This window comes from Solanum verrucosum, unplaced genomic scaffold (genome assembly GCF_900185275.1).
Source record: "Solanum verrucosum unplaced genomic scaffold, falcon-dt-bn FXZP01000093.1, whole genome shotgun sequence".
NCBI lineage: Eukaryota > Viridiplantae > Streptophyta > Magnoliopsida > Solanales > Solanaceae > Solanum > Solanum verrucosum.
In genome coordinates, this window is record NW_026020065.1 from 2,223,231 (window position 1) to 2,243,613 (window position 20,383).

Consider the following 20,383-nt stretch of genomic DNA (forward strand, 5'->3'; position numbering starts at 1 on the left):
TGTATGGTTAGCGGGGCCTAGAGTTCGTGATATCGTTAGGATGAATTTGCCTGTGATTTTAGGATCGCAGACTGGTGAGGATCCCCAAAGTTTCATTGATGAGGTCAATAAGATCTTTGGAGTGATGCCGGTAACTGGGAATGATCAAGTTGAGTTGACATCTTACCATCTTAAGGATGTAGCTCATATCTGGTACACTTAATGGAAAAAGAACAGGAGTACATATGCCGCTCCTATCACTTGGGAATGCTTCAATGAGACCTTTCTGGATAGGTTCTTCCTTAGAGTGTTGTGAGAGGCAAAATCTCAGGAGTTTATGAATTTGAGGTAGGGTTCTATGACGGTCCAAGAGTATGAACTCAAGTTCACCCAACTCTCCAGGTATGCTCCTCACATGGTTGTTGATTCTAGGGCTCAAATGAACAAGTTCATGTATGGGGTATCCGATCTTGTGAAGACAGAGTGCAGGAATGCCATGTTACTTGAAGATATGAACATTTCTAGGCTCATGACTCATGCTCAACAGGTTGAGGGTGATAAGCTTAGGGAACAGGCCAAGGAGAATAAGAAGGCTAGGACTGGAAACTATGACTATTCTCAATAGAGATTGGGTGGTGGGAATCGCTCGCAGTTTCAACATAAATCTTCTACTCCAGCACCTTCATCAGCTAGTGTTCCATCCTCCAAGTTCCGTAATGATAAAAAAGGTAGGGCATTTGGCTCTAAGTCTTAGGGAAGTGTTTCAGGCACCAAAACCTACCCAACTTGTCCAAAGTGCCATCCGGGTGAGTGTCTTGCAGGAAGGGAATGGTGCTTTGGTTGTTGTCAGTCTGGTCACAGGTTGAAAGATTGTCCTTCTAAATAGGGTCAATGAGGTAACAATGGTAGAGCTCAGTCCACAACTTCAGCAGCACCAACAAGTCACCCTACTCAATAGGGTAACTCATTTGGTATAGGTGGCGGTTAGCACCAAAACAGGTTGTATGCTCTTCAGGCTTGCCAGGATCAGAAAGACTCTCTAGATGTAGTCACTGGTATGTTACGAGTCTTTGACTTAGATGTTTATGCATTGTTAGATCCAGGGGCTACTCTTTCCTTTGTAACTCCTTATATAGCAGTCAAATTCGATGTTAGTCTAGAAAATCTTTCAGAACCCTTCTCAATCTCTACTCCAGTCGGTGACCCAGTTATAGCTAGACGGGTATACATAATTTTTCCTGTCACAGTCTCCTAGAAAGTCACATCAGCAGATCTTGTAGAGTTAGAAATGGTAGACTTCGATATCATTCTAGGCATGGATTAGTTACATTCCTCTTATACCTTAATCGATTGTAGAACTAGGATTGTGTGTTTTCAGTTTCCAGACGAACCAAACTTAGAATGGAAGGGTAGTAGCTTAGAACCTATGGGTCGTATCATTTCTTACATTAAGGCCAGAAAGATGATCTCTAAAGGTTATCTCTACCATCTAGTTCGGGTTAAGGATTCAAGCTACGAGACCCAAATCTTGAGTTAGTTCCCATAGTCAATGAGCTCCCAGAAGTGTTTCTAGAAGATCTTCTCGGAGTTCCTCCCGAAAGGGAAATCGACTTTGGAATTCATCTCCTTCCAGATACCTAGCCTATTTATATTCCTCCTTACAGAATGGCTCCAACTGAGCTTAAGGAATTGAAAGAGCAGTTGAAAGATCTTCTAGATAAGGGCTTCATCAGACCTAGTATTTTCTCATGGGGTGCACCAGTGTTGTTCGTGAAAAAGAAAGATGGTTCTCTTAGAATGTGCATTGAGTATAGGCAGTTGAACAAGGTCACAATCAAGAATAAGTATCCCATCCCCATCCCCATCCCCATCCCCATCCCCATCCCCATGATTGATGATTTGTTTGACCAAGTTCAGGGTGCTAGTCATTTCTCAAAGATATACCTCAGATCAGGTTATCATCAACTCAAAGTCAGAGATAGTGACATTCCGAAAACAGCCTTCAAAACTCGGTATGGTCATTATGAATTTGTAGTTATGTCATTTGGACTAACTAATGCTCATGCAGCTTTCATAGACTTGATGAACAAAGTGTTCAAGGAGTATTTAGACTTGTTCGTTATCGTCTTTATTGATGATATCCTCATTTACTCTAGGAATGAGGAAGAACATGCGAATCATTTGAGGGTTGTCCTGCAAACTCTCATGGATCGCCAATTATTCGTTAAGTTTAGCAAATGTGAGTTTTGGTTGCAATTTGTTTCTTTCCTTGGTCATATTGTGTCTAGCGAAGGGATCCGAGTGGATTCAGAGAAAATATAAATAGTGAAGCAATGGCCCAGACCTACTTCTCCTACATATATCATAAATTTCTTAGGTCTAGCGGGTTATTACAGAAGGTTCGTGGAAGGATTTTCATCCATAGCCTCTCCGTTGACTAAGTTGACTCAGAAAAAGGTCAAGTTTCAGTGGTTAGATGATTATGAGAAGAGCTTCGCAGAACTGAAAACTAGGTTGACTACAACTCTTGTTTTGACTCTACTAGAGGGTTCAAACTGTATGTGATCTATTGTAATGCGTCCAGAGTCGACCTAGGTTATGTGTTGATGCAGTGAGGTAAGGTTATAGCTTATGCTTCTCGACAACTTAAGGTGCATGAGAAGAATTATCCAACTTATGACCTCAAGCTTGCAGCAGTGGTGTTTGCACTTAAGATTTGGAGACATTACTTATATGGTGTTCACGTAGATTTATTCACAAACCATAAGGGCCTTCAATATGTGTTCACCCAGAAAGAGTTGAATCTTCGCCAGAGGAGATAACTTGAGTTCCTTAAGGACTATGATATGAGTGTGCATTACCATCCTTGTAATGCCAATGTAGTAGTAGATTCTCTTAGTAGACTATGTATGAGTAGTGTAGCACATGTTGAGGAAGAAAGAAATGAACTAGCAAAAGATGTTCACTGACTTGCTTGCCTAGGAGTTCGTCTTATGAGCATATCAGATGGTGGTGCAACAGTTCAGAATCTTATTTGGTAGTGGAGGTTAAGGAAAAGCAAAATAGTGATCCGATATTGCTTGAACTAAAAGGTGCAATCCACCAGCAGAGGGTTGAGGTTTTCTCCCAAGGGGGAGATGGTGTGCTTCGCTATCAGGGTCGATTATGTGTTCCTAATGTGGGTGAGTTGAGACAACAGATTCTTGCAGAAGCCCATAATTCCAGATATTCTATTCATCCAGGTGCCACTAAGATGTACCGTGATCTGCGGGAAGTCTTTTGGTGGAATGGAATGAAAAGATATATAGCGGATTTTGTGGCTAAGTGCCCTAATATCCAGCAAGTCAAGGTAGAACATCAGAAACCAGGAGGTATGACTCAAGAGATCGACATTCCTACTTGGAAGTGGGAAGTGATCAACGTGGACTTCATCATAGGTTTACCTCGTACTCGCAGACAACATGACTCTATTTGGGTGATAGTTGATAGAGTTACTAAGTCTTTACGCTTTTTGGCGGTCAAGACTACAGATTCGGCGGAGGACTACGCCAAGCTTTACATTAATGAATAGTCAGGTTGCATGGGGTACCTTTGTCTATCATCTCAGATAGAGGTCCTCTGTTTACCTCTCATATCTGGAAGTCATTTCAGAAAGGCCTTGGTACTCAGGTTAATCTTAGCATCACATTTCATCCACAGATAAATGGTCAGGCAGAGCGTACCATTCAGACCTTAGAGGACATGCTGAGAGCTTGTGTGATCGATTTCAAGGGTAGTTTGGATGATCACCTTCCTCTTATAGAGTTTGCCTACAATAATAGCTATCATTCCAGCATTCAGATAGCCCTTTATGAGGCATTGTATGGGCGTAGATGTAGATTTCCAGTTGGTTGGTTTGAAGTAGGTGAAACAACCTTGATAGGGCCAGATTCAGTTCATGATGCTATGGAGAAAGTGCAACTCATTAGAGATAGACTTAAGACATACTAAAGTCGCCAGAAGTCCTATGCAGACGTAAGGAGAAGGGAACTAGAGTTCTAAGTTGATGATTGGGTTTTCCTAAATGTGTCACCTTGAAAGAGGTAATGTGATTTGGACAGAAAGGGAAGCTCAGCCCTAGATATGTAGGCCTTTACAAGATCTTGAAAAGGGTTGGTAAAATGGCTTATGAGTTAGAGTTGCTAGCAGAAGTAGCAGCAGTGTATCCGATTTTTCACATTTCGTTACTGAAGAAGTGTGTGGGTGATTCAACGTCTATTGTGCCTTTATAAAGTGTGGCTGTGAATGATAGTCTCACTTATGAAGAGGTACCAGTTGAAATCCTTGATCGTCAGGTTTGAAGGTTGAGAAATAAGAAAGTCACTTCAGTAAAGGTTTTGTGGAGGAGTTAGTCCGTAGAGGGAGCTACATGGGAAGCTGAAGCAGCTATGAAGGCCAAGTATCCTCACCTCTTTCCTTCTGATTCCATTCCAGCTTGAGGTAATAGTTCCTCTTCAGTTTTTCAGTCATTCATGCGTAGCTTCAGTCTTAATATCTTGTTCTTTCAGTTTGTACTTCCATTTTCAGCATATTTTCATATTAGTGGAACTTAGTTCAGTCAGAAATTAGTTTCTTGTACTTAGTGGTGGGGTTTGCAGCTCTTTCCCTCCATTTCAGCTAGTTTAGTCTTTATTCGAGGACGAATGTTCCCAGTGGGGAGATAATGTAACACCCCGTATTAAAAAACATACCTCAATGCAGATTTCCAGAAGTTGCAGGTGGAACCCACTGTTACCCCCCCACGGACCGTAGGGTGACCCACGACCCGTGCTGGTGGTCCGTGGTTCGCATCTGCAACCTTTCCTAGAAAACCCCCCAGAAATTTGTCTAAGTGTTAACCTACGACTAGACCCACAGACTGTAGGTCAGGTCACAGATGGCCCGTGTCCGTGAATTAATACCCCAAGTCAGCCCCCCATCGCGATTGACGATTGACCAGCACGGACCGTCAGTCGATTGACGGTCCGTCGGTGACCTCGACAACATTTAAGTCAGGGGTCTTTTGATATTTTCCTTATGCGTTGGACCCCTAAACTACGTCGTTTAAACCCTAAACTACGTGGTTTTTGCCAGTTTTAGTCTAGAAACATAACTAGAACTTTCCTAAGTCAGATCATTCATCAAAACTTAGAAAAATTAGAGCGTAAGAGGAGAAAGAGGTCAATGACCCTAGTTCAAGAACGCATCAAGATTCCCTTAGTTCCAGCCCCAAAACCAAAAGATTCCTTCGTGGAATTCGTCACCAGGTATGTGGGATTTCACTAGTGGGTTCCTTTCACCCATTAGGTCCCTAGATTTGAGTAAGAATCTTGATTCCCTTAATATTATCTAGACCTAGGGTTTCTTGAATGTTAGAATTATTGGGTTTTTAGTTGTTAGAATGATCCAAATCATATTATTATGTTTCAGTATTATTTTTGCCTAGATTCATGCATAAACTCAGAACCCTAGATATGTAGTTCTTTTAGTTCATGAGTTACACATGCTAGGTCAGTTAATTTATTCACATATGAACATGACTCAGTTTTGAAGGGATTATCATTAGTATATAAATGTTGCATTCTCAATTTGCATGTCAGTTTTGAGCTATCCAGTATTACAACATTTCAGTCATAAAGAGTTAATTACTTAATTATATAGGAAGCTTAATACCGAGTGGACTAGGGTCAGTCACCCTCAAGTCCCAGAACTACGTGCCCCGTAGGTTGTAAGTCTCATCTGTGGGCATCATTTTAGTGATCATGCTAGCATGCCTCTATACCTCTGGCAGGGTTTATTGGGTCCTCTCGATGAGGCGTATACATCGGACTCCACATTTAGCTCATGTGGTTTTATGTCGATTATTAGTAGCTCCCTTACAGTTCAGTCAGATTCTATTGAGTTAACCATGTTATCAGTATAGTTCAGAAATCAGTCTTAGTATATTAAAAACTTGGTCATTGCATTCAGTATTCTTAGTTTGTATCATGCTTATTTCATGTCATTGCTCCGATATATGCTTTGATTCAGTTATGTTATTGTTCAGTATTACTTTATCATTTATGCTTAGTACCTTTCAAGTACTGACACATACTCTACGCTACATCTTCTCGTGATGTAGGTTCAGGTCCTCAGCAGACATATCACGTATAGATAGGTTCCCGATCTTCGGTTCAGTAGCACTAGTGGTGAGTCCTCATCCTTCGTGGACTAGTGACATGATTATCTTTCTTGTTTTTTTAGCTTTAGTTTCAGTTTTGCTAGTGATTTTATTTGATAATTCTATTAATTGAGATCTTCCTAAGTACTGAGATTTAGTTTAGCAGGACCCTCCTACATAATGGGATTAGCAGGACCCTCGTATATAATGGGATTTAGTTTAGCAGGACCCTCCTACATAATGGGATTAGCAGGACCCTCCTACATAATGGGATTAGCAGGCCTCCTACATAATGGGATTTAGATTAGCAGGACTCTTCTACAAACTGAGATTTAGTTTAGCAGGACCCTCTTACATAATGGGATTAGCAGGACCCTCCTACATAATGAGATTTATTTTAGCAGGTCCCTCCTACATAATGGGATTAGCAGGACCCTCCTACATAATGTGATTTAGATTAGCAGGTCCCTCATACATAATGGGATTAACAGGACCCTCCTACATAATGGGATTTAGTTTAGCAGGACCCTCCTACATAATGGGACGTAGTATAGCAAGGACCCTCCTGAACAATGGAAAGTAGTATAGCAAGGACCCTCCTGAATAATGGGACGTAGTATAGCAAGGACCCTCCTGAACAATGGGAAGTAGTATAGCAAGGACCCTCCTGAACAATGGGACGTAGTATAGCAAGGACCCTCCTGAATAATGGGACGTAGTATAGCAAGGACCCTCCTGAACAATGGGAAGTAGTATAGCAAAGACCCTCATGAATAATGGGACGTAGTATAGCAAGGACCCTCCTAAACAATGGGAATTAGAGTAGTAGGACCCTCCTGAAGAATGGGACGTAGTATAGCAAGGACCCTCCTGAATAATGGGACGTAGTATAGCAAGGACCCTCCTGAACAATGGGAAGTAGTATAGCAAAGACCCTCATGAATAATGGGACGTAGTATAGCAAGGACCCTCTTAAACAATGGGAATTAGAGTAGCAGGACCCTCCTGAAGAATGGGACGTAGTATAGCAAGGACCCTCATGAATAATGGGACGTAGTATAGCAAGGACCCTCTTGAACAATGGGAAGTAGTATAGCAAGGACCCTCCTAAACAATGGGAATTAGAGTAGTAGGAGCCTCTTAAACAATGGGATTAGTGTAGTATGACCCTCCTAAAAAATGAGATTTAGATTAGCAGGACCCTCCTGGACAATGGGATTAGTAGGACCATCCTACATAATAGGATTTGGTTACTTTCTCCTAGGATAAACACTTCCTAGTCTGATTTTTTTTTTTCTTTAAATTATCTGCTAATAACTCACAAAAATTTTCCAGTGAAAACTGGGGCAAAATTTTTTGTGTATTTCTTTTGTTTGTGATGTTTTTCAGGTTTCTTCAATCGAAACATGGATTTGAAATTCAGGAACAAAGTTTCAACTCTTTTCAAATTGATCAATCCCATGATAGCCAGAATCAGCTTCTTCAATGCATATAGAAGCCTGACTTCCTGACAGCTATTTCTATTCAGCTTCTGATCAAGAAAACATACAGTCATTCAAGAACATATTCAAATTGTCATTTTGAAGAGTGCCAAAAACTCACTCTAAGCAGCAAGTTAAGCCTCAATACAATTCAAGATCAAGATACTCACCCAAAAATCAAGGTGATATCTGAAAGTAAAGCCACAAGTGAAGACTCAAGAGAAGTTGTATAGATAGAAGCTTGTACTTTTATTTTCCTTTTGACTATTAGCTTTCATTATTTTTATGTAAGGATAGGAACCGCAACTTGGAACCTCGATGAAACCTCACTTAACTTCAAACTCATCACCTCATTTCCTTGAACTACATGTGACCTGATTCCCTTATAACCCGGGATATGTAGGATGTCCAAAACCAAGACTCAGTCGCACAATTTTATTTTATTTTTCAAATACAAGTCTGGTCAAAATTTGTCACGTTATCTACTTCTTTGTCTGAAAACTCTTCGTGTTTCCAGTCAAAGAGGGGCAAACTGTAGACACGTAATTTTTGACCGAACTTAAGTTTAACACCATTTTTAGAGCTTAATTATTTTATAAATCTAAACTAAATATTTATGACTTTTATCTTATTTTTTTAAAAGTTTATTTAAAAAAATTTGAAAACAACAAAAATAGAATCACTTTTTAAGGTAAGTTTTATTTTCAATTGTTTAAAAAAGAAATGAAAAGTTACAAAAAATATATGTTTCTTTAATTTTAATTTAATAAATAAGCTAGTATTTTATAATTACAATTTATTATTAGCTACTTAATTTTCTACAAGTTAAAAATAGATAAATAATAGTTAAAAATAGATAAATAATATTCTTATCATTATATTATCTTATATATTAATTATGAAAGAAAAATAATAAAATAAAAATAAAAACCCCCACAACCCCACATACCAATCACACTCCCATTCACTCACCCCACAATCCCACATCAACCCCCATTACCCTCATCTACCCAACCCCTCGGCACACTACTCCAACATATATACACAGTCACAAAAACGAAAAATAAAATAAAATGAGAAAAACAACACACAATACACAACACACACACGAAGAAAGGGAAAAAACAACAACTCATATTTTATTTATATTTTTTCTTTCACTCACAAATAAAAGTTGAGGTCGAGGTTCACTTTTGTGGTTTCGAGTTCGTGGTTCCTTATTAGGATTGCTTCTTTTTCGTGAATTGAATTTTCGCAAGAGGTACTATTTAATTTTTATTGTAGAGTTTGATTTCATGATTATATAATATTTGATTCTAATATGATATGAAGTTGCTTGAATTTTATGTGTGTTTAATTTTTATATTATAATGTTGAAATATAATTATTTAAATCTTACATATCGCTAACAATGAAGATCTTTAGAATGTTGAAATTATTTATTCTAATATTTAAGGAAATATTTTTAATCTAGTACATTGACAACTATTATAAGAATAACTCATTGTATGTTAATTTTTTTTTAATTATTTGTTAGTTCATTGTGACGGCATACTATATCTTTGACATATGCTTTAATTTTTGTTTTATTTTTGTGTTGAATTTGTTCATTAAAAAATATTACAAATCTAGTTAGGATATTATCATTTACTGATTTAGTGTTTATAGTATATGTACATTTTCTTAAGAATATGCGGATATCTCTTACATAATAAATGTTCATAGTGTTAATGTTAGGCAAATTTAGACAATAAAAATAGTTTCAATTAAGAATGTGGTTACACATCTTTTTGAAATACTTTAAAGAAATTTAAGGATGTAGTGATACACCTTTACCAAATTATTCTAACAAATATTTTATTTAATTAAAATCAAGATGTGAGACATAACTAATATTTTCTTATAACGTTATATGAGTTTTATGACTCGTTTCAACAGTCTGTTTCGATTAAGAATGTGGTTACACATCTTTCTTGAGACATTAAAAAATAAACTCAATGATGCGGTGACACACCTTGTCCACTAATATAATTAGTTTTATTAATTTAAGGTAGTGACTTATAAAAATAAGGTTATTAAGTGTGATGCAAAGAAGACAGTTATGTCTCTAAAGTGTCAAGATCGAGAATGCAGTTATGCATCCGGTTTAAGACTAATAAAATTCAACAATTAAAAAAATAAGTGAACCAGGGTCTTAGACACAAATTATCCAAAAACATATTAAAATAAGTATAAGTCAATAAAAGCGATCGTGCTAGAACCACGAGACTCGAGGGGTGCCTAATACCTTCCCCTCGGTCAACAGAATTCCTTACCCGAATTTCTGGTTCGTAGACCAAAACTAAAAGAGTCATTTCCTATTGATTAGGGATTCGAAAAGGTGACTTGGAACACCATAACTCAATTTCAAGTGGCGACTCTGAAACAAAAATAAAATAATCCCTTAAATCAATACCGTCGCTTAAATTGGAAAAACCCTTCCTCCAGCCTTGTGCGGAAAGGGGTGTGACAGTGGCAAGAGAGGAACCAAATTGTTTTTCAAGGCAAAAGAAGAGAAATATCAGTCCTTGTGAAGAGAATAATTCAAGACGTATATTTCATTGTCTCAAAGTGAAATTAACTAAATACTTGACGATGTTGAATTACTATCCAAGCTAAAGTAGTCGATAGATGGTTAGGAGATGAAAGGTTATTAGTTGTGTTCGATAGATGGTTAGGAGATGAAAGGTTATTAGTTGTGTTCGATATAGTCGGAGTAGTTCTTTCTGTTTTTTTTTTTAGCTGTAAACTACTCTTTGGTAATAAAATGCTTACTTATCAAAACAAAAAAACTATATTAGGGTCAATTATTTTATACAACCGTAAAACAAAGTTAAGCATAAACCAAAACTTAAACCACATGAATAAGAAAACATAATCAAGATGGGACTCAAAAACCGAACTATCAATAGCTAAAACTAAGTTTTCAATAAGAAAAACTTGAATAACAGGAGAGAAAAAATATTTAATATTTTGTAACTTGCTATTTAAGATCGTTGAAATATCTTATAACTTACTATTCAAAAATCAAAATACTAAAACAAATTTAGTTTCAATAGAAATAACATAAGAAGTTTCGGAGTTAAACTTTGGGTGTTAATAACTTGTTGACTTAAATTTAGTCATTTCCAGATCCGCGAGGAAAGTTGTATGTTTCATTTTTTTAAAAAAATTAATATATAAATATGTTTTATACATAAATTTATTCGATGCTTTTTGATATTTTTTAACATAAAAAATCTACTTAATTATTTAGTACAGTTATAGATTTATACAAAAAAAAATTCAAATTTATTCAAAGAAATTTAATATGAGGTTCGATTTGATCGGTTAAGTCGATCTTTTTAAAAATCATTAACACCTCTAGTGATTAACTTACTAGTGTTAATTGATACCTTATATTCTTTTTTCTTTTTTTTTTTAAAAATTAGGAGTAGGGAAAAGAAAAGTTAGAAAGGGAATTAAGTGTGAGAAATCAAATCTCACCAACAAAATAAAAATTTAAATAATCAGCCAAAGAACTATTAAGATTTTCTTTACCTTATATAATTTTAGAATAGAATTCATTTTTGTGGAGTCATTCTTTTTCTCTTTTACCCACCATCCAAAAAATATTAAAATAAAAATTTAAAACTTTTATTGTCTATTAAATTCATAATTCTTTTTGTAGTTGATGCATATACCTTTTATTTTTTAAAATTAAAATTTCACCAAGTGAAACTTAATTCATACCCCAAAGGTACATGCCCCATTATATGCCTTTAAAAAATCAGTCAACATTATACCCTACAATTAACTCTCAATTCACCTCTTGTCATATAAAAATCCCAACTTGCATTCTTCTTTCCTTATCTCATTTACTCCAATTTTCCTTACAATTTCCAATGAATAAAACCTCATTTACTCCAATTTCCCTTCAAATGCAATTATAAAAAACTATTGGGGTCAAATGTAAACACACAAAAAAGAAGGAAACAAAGGAGAGAAAAGAGCTCAACGGCTTCTTGAGTCGAGCCAAGCCGAACAAAACGGCGCTGGTCAAACAAACTGAAACGGTAGAGTGGCAAGGAAGAGCAATTAAATGATTTTACGAAGGGTAAATGAGGAAATCAAGTGAAATTTAAACGATGACGGAAGCAACATTAACGGCGATAATTGGCGTTTAGCCTGTTATACATCTTTTGTGTGGATAGTTAACGGAATCTTTTTTGGAAGTACGGTGGGTCCCAATTTATAAACCAAACACAGTTTCTCGCCGCTTCCTCTTTTTATGTGTAATTTTTAAATATAATTAATAGAAAAGTATTTTTATATATGACTAATGTAGACGGAAAATATGGAAGAAAAATATCTCGTAAAGTAAGGGTGGACACGGTAATGATATTATGGCTATAAAAATTTTGATTCGATAATTTTTAGTTTTTGGTTTTCTAAAAGATATGATAGTATTATTATATTACATTAACTTGATATAAGATGGTATTTTTAAGTAGTTTTGATGTTTTACGGTACACAAAATGGCAACATATATTCGTATAGTTGAAAATTATGATTTCAACTTTTCAAAAATATTTAATTTTTATCATACTAACACATTTTACACATAGAAATATTCAAAAGAAAGTATAATTTTTTTTTATTAATCAATCGTACAAATAAGATATTTCAATCAAGATAGAGTAGTTAAAATTTCAATATACGTCTATATGACTATTTTGTAATAATACTAATTTATATATTTATTAGTGTTATAATGATATACATAATAATATACTTTGATACGATATTCTTTCAATAAATATCGAATACATATCATATATTAAACAAATTTAAAATGCATGTCAAAATCGTATCAAATATCGTAATAATAAAACAACAATTTAAAATTTTAGTTCAATATAATAACGCAATATCTATCATACCATGTCCACACCTGTTGTAAAATAGTTAAGTAGGAGGAAAAAAAAGGAATTGCTCCAATAAAGTACGAGGAAAAAAAAAGAATGTTATAGCACAAAGGAATTAGCGTGTAAATCTGAATGATTAAAAGATTCGTTTTGTTCAATAATAAAAGTTAAAATCGATTAAAGATTACATCTTTAGTGACTAAAGTCCTCCCTCGTGTTAAAATTACGACTCTTTTTAAATACATATTTATTAATTAATTTTATTTTAAATTTTTGAATTTGACTGTTCATACTTTTATTTTATGATAAGATCAATATTAAAAGAAAACAACATTTTAAAGATAAAAGTTAATATAAAAAAACAAGTAAAATAAAATAGAGGGAATAAGATGTTAAATTATTGGATGAGGTTACTTTCATCAATTGTAATTGGTTTGTGTTTGAAGTTTCTCATTTATTAGTTTTTTAATGTTAAGTTGATGGAATAGATTATTTTCTTACAAGTATATTATGAGTACTAATAGTGGATTCAAATAATTAGATAATATTTTGAATATTAAAAATTGATAATCAAACTAATAATAGTATTGTTTTGATAGCCATCGGAGAAAGTAGAAAGTGATATAGTAAGGAATTCTTAGGTTTATTTTTATGTCCATTATATTAAAAATAAATTTTAATTTTAATTTATCTATTTTAATATGTTACAAAATATATTTTTTATTTTATATTTAAATTGATTACTTATCCTCTGAATCATTTTAGTTATCGTGCTTCGTAAAAATAATTGATCTAAAATAATAATTATTTTAGAAATTAAAATATAATTAATTATTTATTCTCATTTTTATTCATACTCACTGTGTGAAAAGAGATTAATAATATGATGAAAAGGATAGTGAAATTAAATTGAGATCGAAGTAGATAAAAAAAAAATCCAGTCAAATCACTCTTTTAGTTAATGTTTGCTTAAAGACGGGAAAAAGAAAATATAACAGTTTAAGTAATTAAATTGAATGAAATAATAAAATATATACTTTATATTAATTGTTTTTTTTTTTAAGGGAGGGCGAAGAAAACTTAACAACTTTAGAATGTTGTGAAGGAAAATTAACGACTTTCATCTATAAGTGAGATAAGTTATTTTGATGCAAAATATTTTTCTTAAAATAGAGTTTTAGGTAATCAAACACAAAAGTAACTTTTGCTAAAATAAAACATTTTGCATGAAAATATCTTTTAGCATGTCAAACGTTTTTTTTATTAAAAAAAGATCTCTTCGAAGGGACTACTGACTGATATAATCCATGTGCACCTCCCTCTAGTACATTTTATTTTATTTTTTATTTTCTTATTCTCCTCTACATATTTTTATAAAGTCACCTATCATCTTTTATTTTATTTTCTTACTTTTAGTTTGCCAATTGGAAGGAGGAAATTTTTTTGGTTGTTGGGTTCAGAACAAGTTATCTCAGTATTAATATAATGTATAAATCTGTTATGAACCAAGTCCAACCCAATAGGAATACCAAGATCACACAAATAGTTTTTGGGCTGGCAAGACCTATTGGGCTGAGAACAAGCAATTGGGCCAGACTCTGTTTTGGGATTCGGGTTGATAAATACGACTTGGGAGAGCAAATTGGACTTATGCAAATTGTGAAAGAAGTTGTCTGTTACTCTCATCTTTTATCTTCTTTTGTATCTCATCTCTATCTTCTTCTTCTTAATTGTTCTTCCATACCAGATGTTATTTTCTTGTAATTCCAGTCAGTGATTGCAATACTACAAAAGTTCCCTTGGTTATTATTGAGTTTGTTACATTGGTGCTTTCATTGACGTACTCTAATGGAAGTTGTCGTTTTAGATCGATTTAATGGCAACGCTGATCCAGAGGACTGGATTTCTAGGGCAGAACGATATTTCACTTTTCTGGGCTTCTCTGAGGAATATTGGCTACCTCTTCCTTCCTTATATCTCGATGGTGAGGCCCTCGAGTGGTTCCGTTGGTTGTTTCGCAACAAACAGTTTTTTGATTGGAATCATTTCAAGGAAAAATTAGCATTGCGTTTTCAGAAAGGAACCTATACAGAGTCTTCTAGGGTGGATGCTTAAATTACCAGTATTCTCGCTTTGCTTCAGAAGATCGAGGACAAATATGCATTTACATCTCAACAGGTTGTAGTAGAAGATACTGGGATTTGTACTCGTACAGTCTTTAGCGGAGAGACGGCATCTCCTTCAACCGAAGAAAATTCAAGCCCTGTGGATTATATTGAGGGTCATCCAGAACTGTTAGACACATCTATCCATGACCATTCATGTCATGTGGACTATGTGTTCGATGAAATGTCTAATGGAGTTTTCACCAAAGAAGTGGCAGAAACTTCTCTCGCCTCTATCGTTGTAGCTGATTTGAACCATATTCAGTCGCCTAAGGAGTTCGACAAATGTTTTCGTAGTTACTGCCCCATCGTAGTCGCAAAGGTGCAACCCGATACCCCATTCAAAATGCTTGATGAACAAGCATCAGATCCTAAACACAGTAAAGTCCAACTGCTCGATGAAGGTTCCCCAAAAAATATGTCAAAGAGGTATGTTATTGCTAAGTCTCTGGATCGTGGCTTGAGTAAGCAGAAAATTGAATTTGAGACCTTTGACGACAAGTCTCTTGCTGAGTTTCTCGTGGAGCCTGAGACAATTGAGAAGCTATATCTTGATGATTTTTTTATGGAGAGCGAGGATAGCAGTCCACGAAGTAACTTGCCTTCGGATGGATTGCTTGTTATGAAGCATGGAAAGTTTAGTGATGAATTCAGTGCTCGCAATATTTTGTGTCAATTTTTATTTAATCATGGTGATATTGCTGCTATTCATGGAACTGCAACATATCTTTGTATATGGGATCCGGGTATAAGTTTCAAGTTTAAGGCTCTCATAGGTACAGTGAACACGAAGCCACCATTATTATTGGGCTCTACTGGTACTTTTGGCTTCATTGTTTATGCTAACTCCGTCACTCAAGTGTGGGATCCCGGACAACAAAGGTGCATGCATTCTCCAATTTTGCTATTTGTCTTTGCATTGACAGCAGTTACCTTTTTGAATTTTAATTCTCGGGACACTTTTGCTAAGTGGGCAATTGCATACAAGATGGTAGTGATGGAATTAAAAGTGGATGATACATGCGCTGAGGTGAACCGTGTGTCTGAGGACAGTTCCCAAAGAGTTTCATCGAGAGAGATACAATCAATTGCACCTCTGGATAATATATGTCTTCCCAAATTATTTCGATTCCTGCAACAACTACTAGCACACCTAATTTTTGTTCTCCAAGCTCCAAAGAGTAAGGTAAGGTATGCAACAATAGGAGGTGATGTCTGTTCACGAAAGAAAATAGTTGAGCATGATGTATCTGCTTATTTAGCATGTCTACAAGGCTGCATCAAGACTATGGTAGAATCGATTGAGCAGGAGTTGTGTAATTTCTCTACGCTTGAGGAGATCATGGTTTTCTTTGGCGCTCAAGGTGTACCAGCTAGTTATGCTATAGAGATTGAAAGTGAGCTTGAATTTTTGAAAGGTGCTTTAATTGTTGATGCTTATGTTGTTCACAAGTCAATGCTCGAGAAGAGTAAAAGTAATTCTATCTTGAGTAGTTGGGAGAAGTTTATAACTACTACGAGACTTATGTGCTATCTTGCCCATTTCGATGGCCATAGACTTGTTGAAGAGCGCACTGTAGCACAACAGATTCAGCTTGCAGAGTTTAGAAAAACATCTTGTGCAGCCATGATACTGCCTCTCCTCGCAAGCTCTCAAGCCCTTCTTGCTATAATTCTTCAACAGAAACATCATTATCTCTCCCTTCTCTGTGAAACACCTATGGAGGTAAACAAGAAGTGTAGATTGAGGGATCCTGAATCATTTTCCTATCTCCAACAATCTTATTGCTATGAAATAATAGCATGTATTACTTCTGCTCATGATTCTGTTAATATAAAAGAGGTATTGAAAATTGCTTGGCTTGGCAAAAGAGAGCAGATGAAATTGTTTAGAGTTGTGGCCTTTGTTATGATTCTTGGTAATATGGAATTCTTTGAAGGCAATGAATTTGTTTCCTCAATTCTGCAAGTTGACAGTGTTTGGTTTATACTTCGCACCACTATTGCAGCTCTCTACACACACTTGAGTCTTGGAAGATTCAATATTATATTGTCCGTGTGGCTCTACTCGAACCTTGAGGACAAGGTTCTTATTGAGGACGAGAATATTGTTATGAACCAAGTCCAACCCAATAGGAATACCAAGATCACACAAATAGTTGTTGGGCTGGCAAGACCTATTGGGCTTAGAACAAGCAATTGGGCCAGACTATATTTGGGATTTGGGTTGATAAATACGACTTGGGAGAGCAAATTGGACTTATGCAAATTGTGAAAGAAGTTGTCTGTTACTCTCATCTTTTATCTTCTTTTGTATCTCATCTATATCTTCTTCTTCTTAATTGTTCTTCCTTACCAGTTGTTATTTTCTTGTAATTCCAGTCAATGATTGCAATACTACAAAAGTTCCCTTGGTTATTATTGAGTTTGCTACAAAATCCCTATAATATAATTATCTCGAGATAAATTATCTTGGAATAAGTTATCCATCATGTATATGGAATAATTTGTTCCATCACTATGTTATAAATAATATGATAAATAAGCCTATGACTATCAAATACTTCCAATTAAATACAAGATAAAATGATCCTGCATTTTATTTTACGATTATTATACTTTATACCTCATATTCATAACGATTCCTAATTCTTTAAAGTGAAATATGATGTAATGGGCATGTCAAAATTATTTGTACTTGAAAAAGCTTGATTAAAACTATAGTATTTTATTTTCATGTATTATTTCGTCATGGTGTATCTCACTAAATATACATGATTATTATATTCCTACTTCCACAAGATTAAGGGAGATAATATTGATACGTTTATTACATCAATATTAATTTACGTGTACATTTGAAGTATTATGATAATAATGAAGTCACACAAATAATTGATATAGACGTAACTAATTCCTTCTTTTCGAAACTCAAAATGGTTAAGTTTCTGTTTATAATAATAAATATTTATTACCAACAATTTCGTTATAAAATTATGATCACTTTATGATGAGATTTTCATTGGTATGGACAAAGTTTATGCAAATTCTTTTTCTTTTATAGAAAAATTTGTGTGACACTTAAATTTGTGACAGATCTTTCGTCAAAAGTTTAATTTTTTTTTTAGTAATATATGCATGAAGGATTAATAGGCGATTCAAACCTATAGTACTACAATTTGAATTATGACTTCTTCGTGGCCACTAACATATCCCTTTGAAGACAACTACTTAAACCCTTTAGATGACACGGTTTTTAGATGCTTGACCAAACATGCTTTTAGAAGGCTCGAAAAATGACTTTCCTCACCTATAAACTAAACTCAAATTGGATTTTAAAGTATTGGGCCAGGAGACATGATATGTGGGCATTTGGTATGTGATGATGGGTTGTTTCTGTTTGGACCATTATATTTATTGAGGTTATGAGTTCAAACAAAATGGCAACAATTTTAGGTATAGTAAGGTGTAGGGACCATGAATTTGAAGTCTTATAAAGTGATTTGACTCATTTGAATTTATAGTACATTTGATAATTGTGGACATTTCCCCTAAACTATATAGGATGCTTGTGTTTGTGCTACTTTTGAGTAATAACACACCACTCCTATAAACAATTCTTATTATCATTTTAAAAGTTTATGTGATAAAACTAAAACTAGGTCTAGGTGAACATGGTATTGAGATTTGAGCATGCATTTAGGGTGTTAATGGTCATTTTATTGGTCAAAGTTAAAGTCTTGATGTCATAATTAAAAGTTTGATTACTGACACTTGAAACAAAACTCCCTCTTTAATTTGGAAAACAACATTTGTCTAAGTAAACAACAAGACAGATAACAACTCTGAATAAAAAGACAATTAAGAAAAGAACCCTAAAAAAAGGGGGAATGCAATATTCATGTGAAGTAGAGTCTTGAGGAAGGCATGAACACAAAAAAGCAAAGCAAAAATAATAAAATGAAAAAGTTAAAAAAAGAAGGAATAATGATGATTACCAACATGAATATACACAATGCATGTGAGAGAGGATATGTCCATTTGACTAAACAAAGAATTAGATAGTACTTAGTTTCATGTGACAAATCAATCATGAAGAAGATTACCCAAAGTTTCATTTTTTTCGGATATACATTCACATTTCTGTAATAGTAAGTATATACTCCCTCCGTAAACTTTTACTTGTTCAATTTAGAAAATTAAAAAATAATTTATTCTTATATATTCAAAGGGTGATATGATAAATTATCATTTTATTTGTTGCTTCTTAAGTGAGGCAAGTTAATACTGGATAAGTAAAAACAAACGGAGAAACTATAGTATTTGGGGAGCCCACCTCTTAATTATTTCATATTGATATTTGTACAAGTACTTGTTGAGCGTGATAGGTAACCAACATTTGAAGAAATAATAGAGTAGTAAACACATACTTATGAATTATGACTTTGAAGGAGGATTATAATATATGAGTTTAATTAAAAGGTATGATCCTTTTAAAATAATTTTGGTGAAAATTTTGCATGTCGATTAATTTTTTAAATTGAATTTTTGGAGAATTTCTATTAATATGTGTCATCAATGTCTACATTTAAATTGTTTTATGTTGTTTGATTTTCTGAAAACATAGTAAAAGCTTATCTTTTTTTTACCTTTCAAACCTAAATGGGCCGTTAATAATCAATGAGAAACAAAACAGCAAACAAAGAAAATAAAAGAAATTTATTTTGGGCCCAATTGCAAAGGTTAGAATGTTGTGACATTTAAATTGATGGGCCACGTCCAATTAAAGGTTACAAAATGGTCATTGTCACAAACACATTTTTGAACTATCCTTCGTTTGGCTGGGAACAAGTTATCTCGAAATAAGTTATCTTGGAATAAGTTATTCCGCCATGTAAATGCGATAATTTATTCCATCACTAAGGTATAATGATGGGGCAAATAATCCCAGGACGGCCTAATACCTCCAACCAAATGCAGGATAAAATAATACTGCAATTTTATCCCCTAAAATTATTATACCTTACACCTTACACTAAACGATTCCCGAAGAACACTAACTATAAAATACAAAAGGTATTAATTAGTGTCATTTTTAAGTCTTTGGGGTAGTTAAAACCTTTTTCTATTATAGTAGTTTCTTTTTCCTTTTCCCAAAAGCTTTTAATTATTCTATAGGGTTAAACACTGAAAAATTCTCTCTCTCTATATATTATAGACATAGGTAGTCTAAGAGATTTTCCTTCATTCAGTTTTAGTAGGCTAGGTATTATAATTTATAATGTTAATTAATGATATAGATGGAAATGATTAACCTCATAATAATCAATTCAAATAAATAAACAATACTTATTAATTAATATCAGTTACTATAGCTTAGACTTTAAACTACTATATAAAATTCATTAAAATTCAGAACTCTTGTTAGTTATTTGGCATCAAGGCAAATGAGATGACAATGAGTGAGATTACCAACATGGGTTGAATTACTTCATTCTTAATCAGCGATTTTAGGTTCGAACCCTAGGTATATGGAGAAAATCTTATTGGGAGCACCACCCCAAATGAGCCCTATAGTTAGTGATTTGAATTTAATTGGTGCTCCAATGAAGACTTCACACACTGCTGGGTGGA

The 20,383-nt window shown here is 34.4% G+C and overlaps 1 protein-coding gene across 1 annotated transcript in view; it reads right to left on the reverse strand.

Moving 5' to 3' along the window:
• The window catches only part of LOC125823662 (uncharacterized), a 608,951-nt gene that overhangs the window by 282,286 nt on the left and 306,282 nt on the right, over positions 1-20,383 (reverse strand). The gene's annotated exons all lie outside the window — the stretch shown is intronic.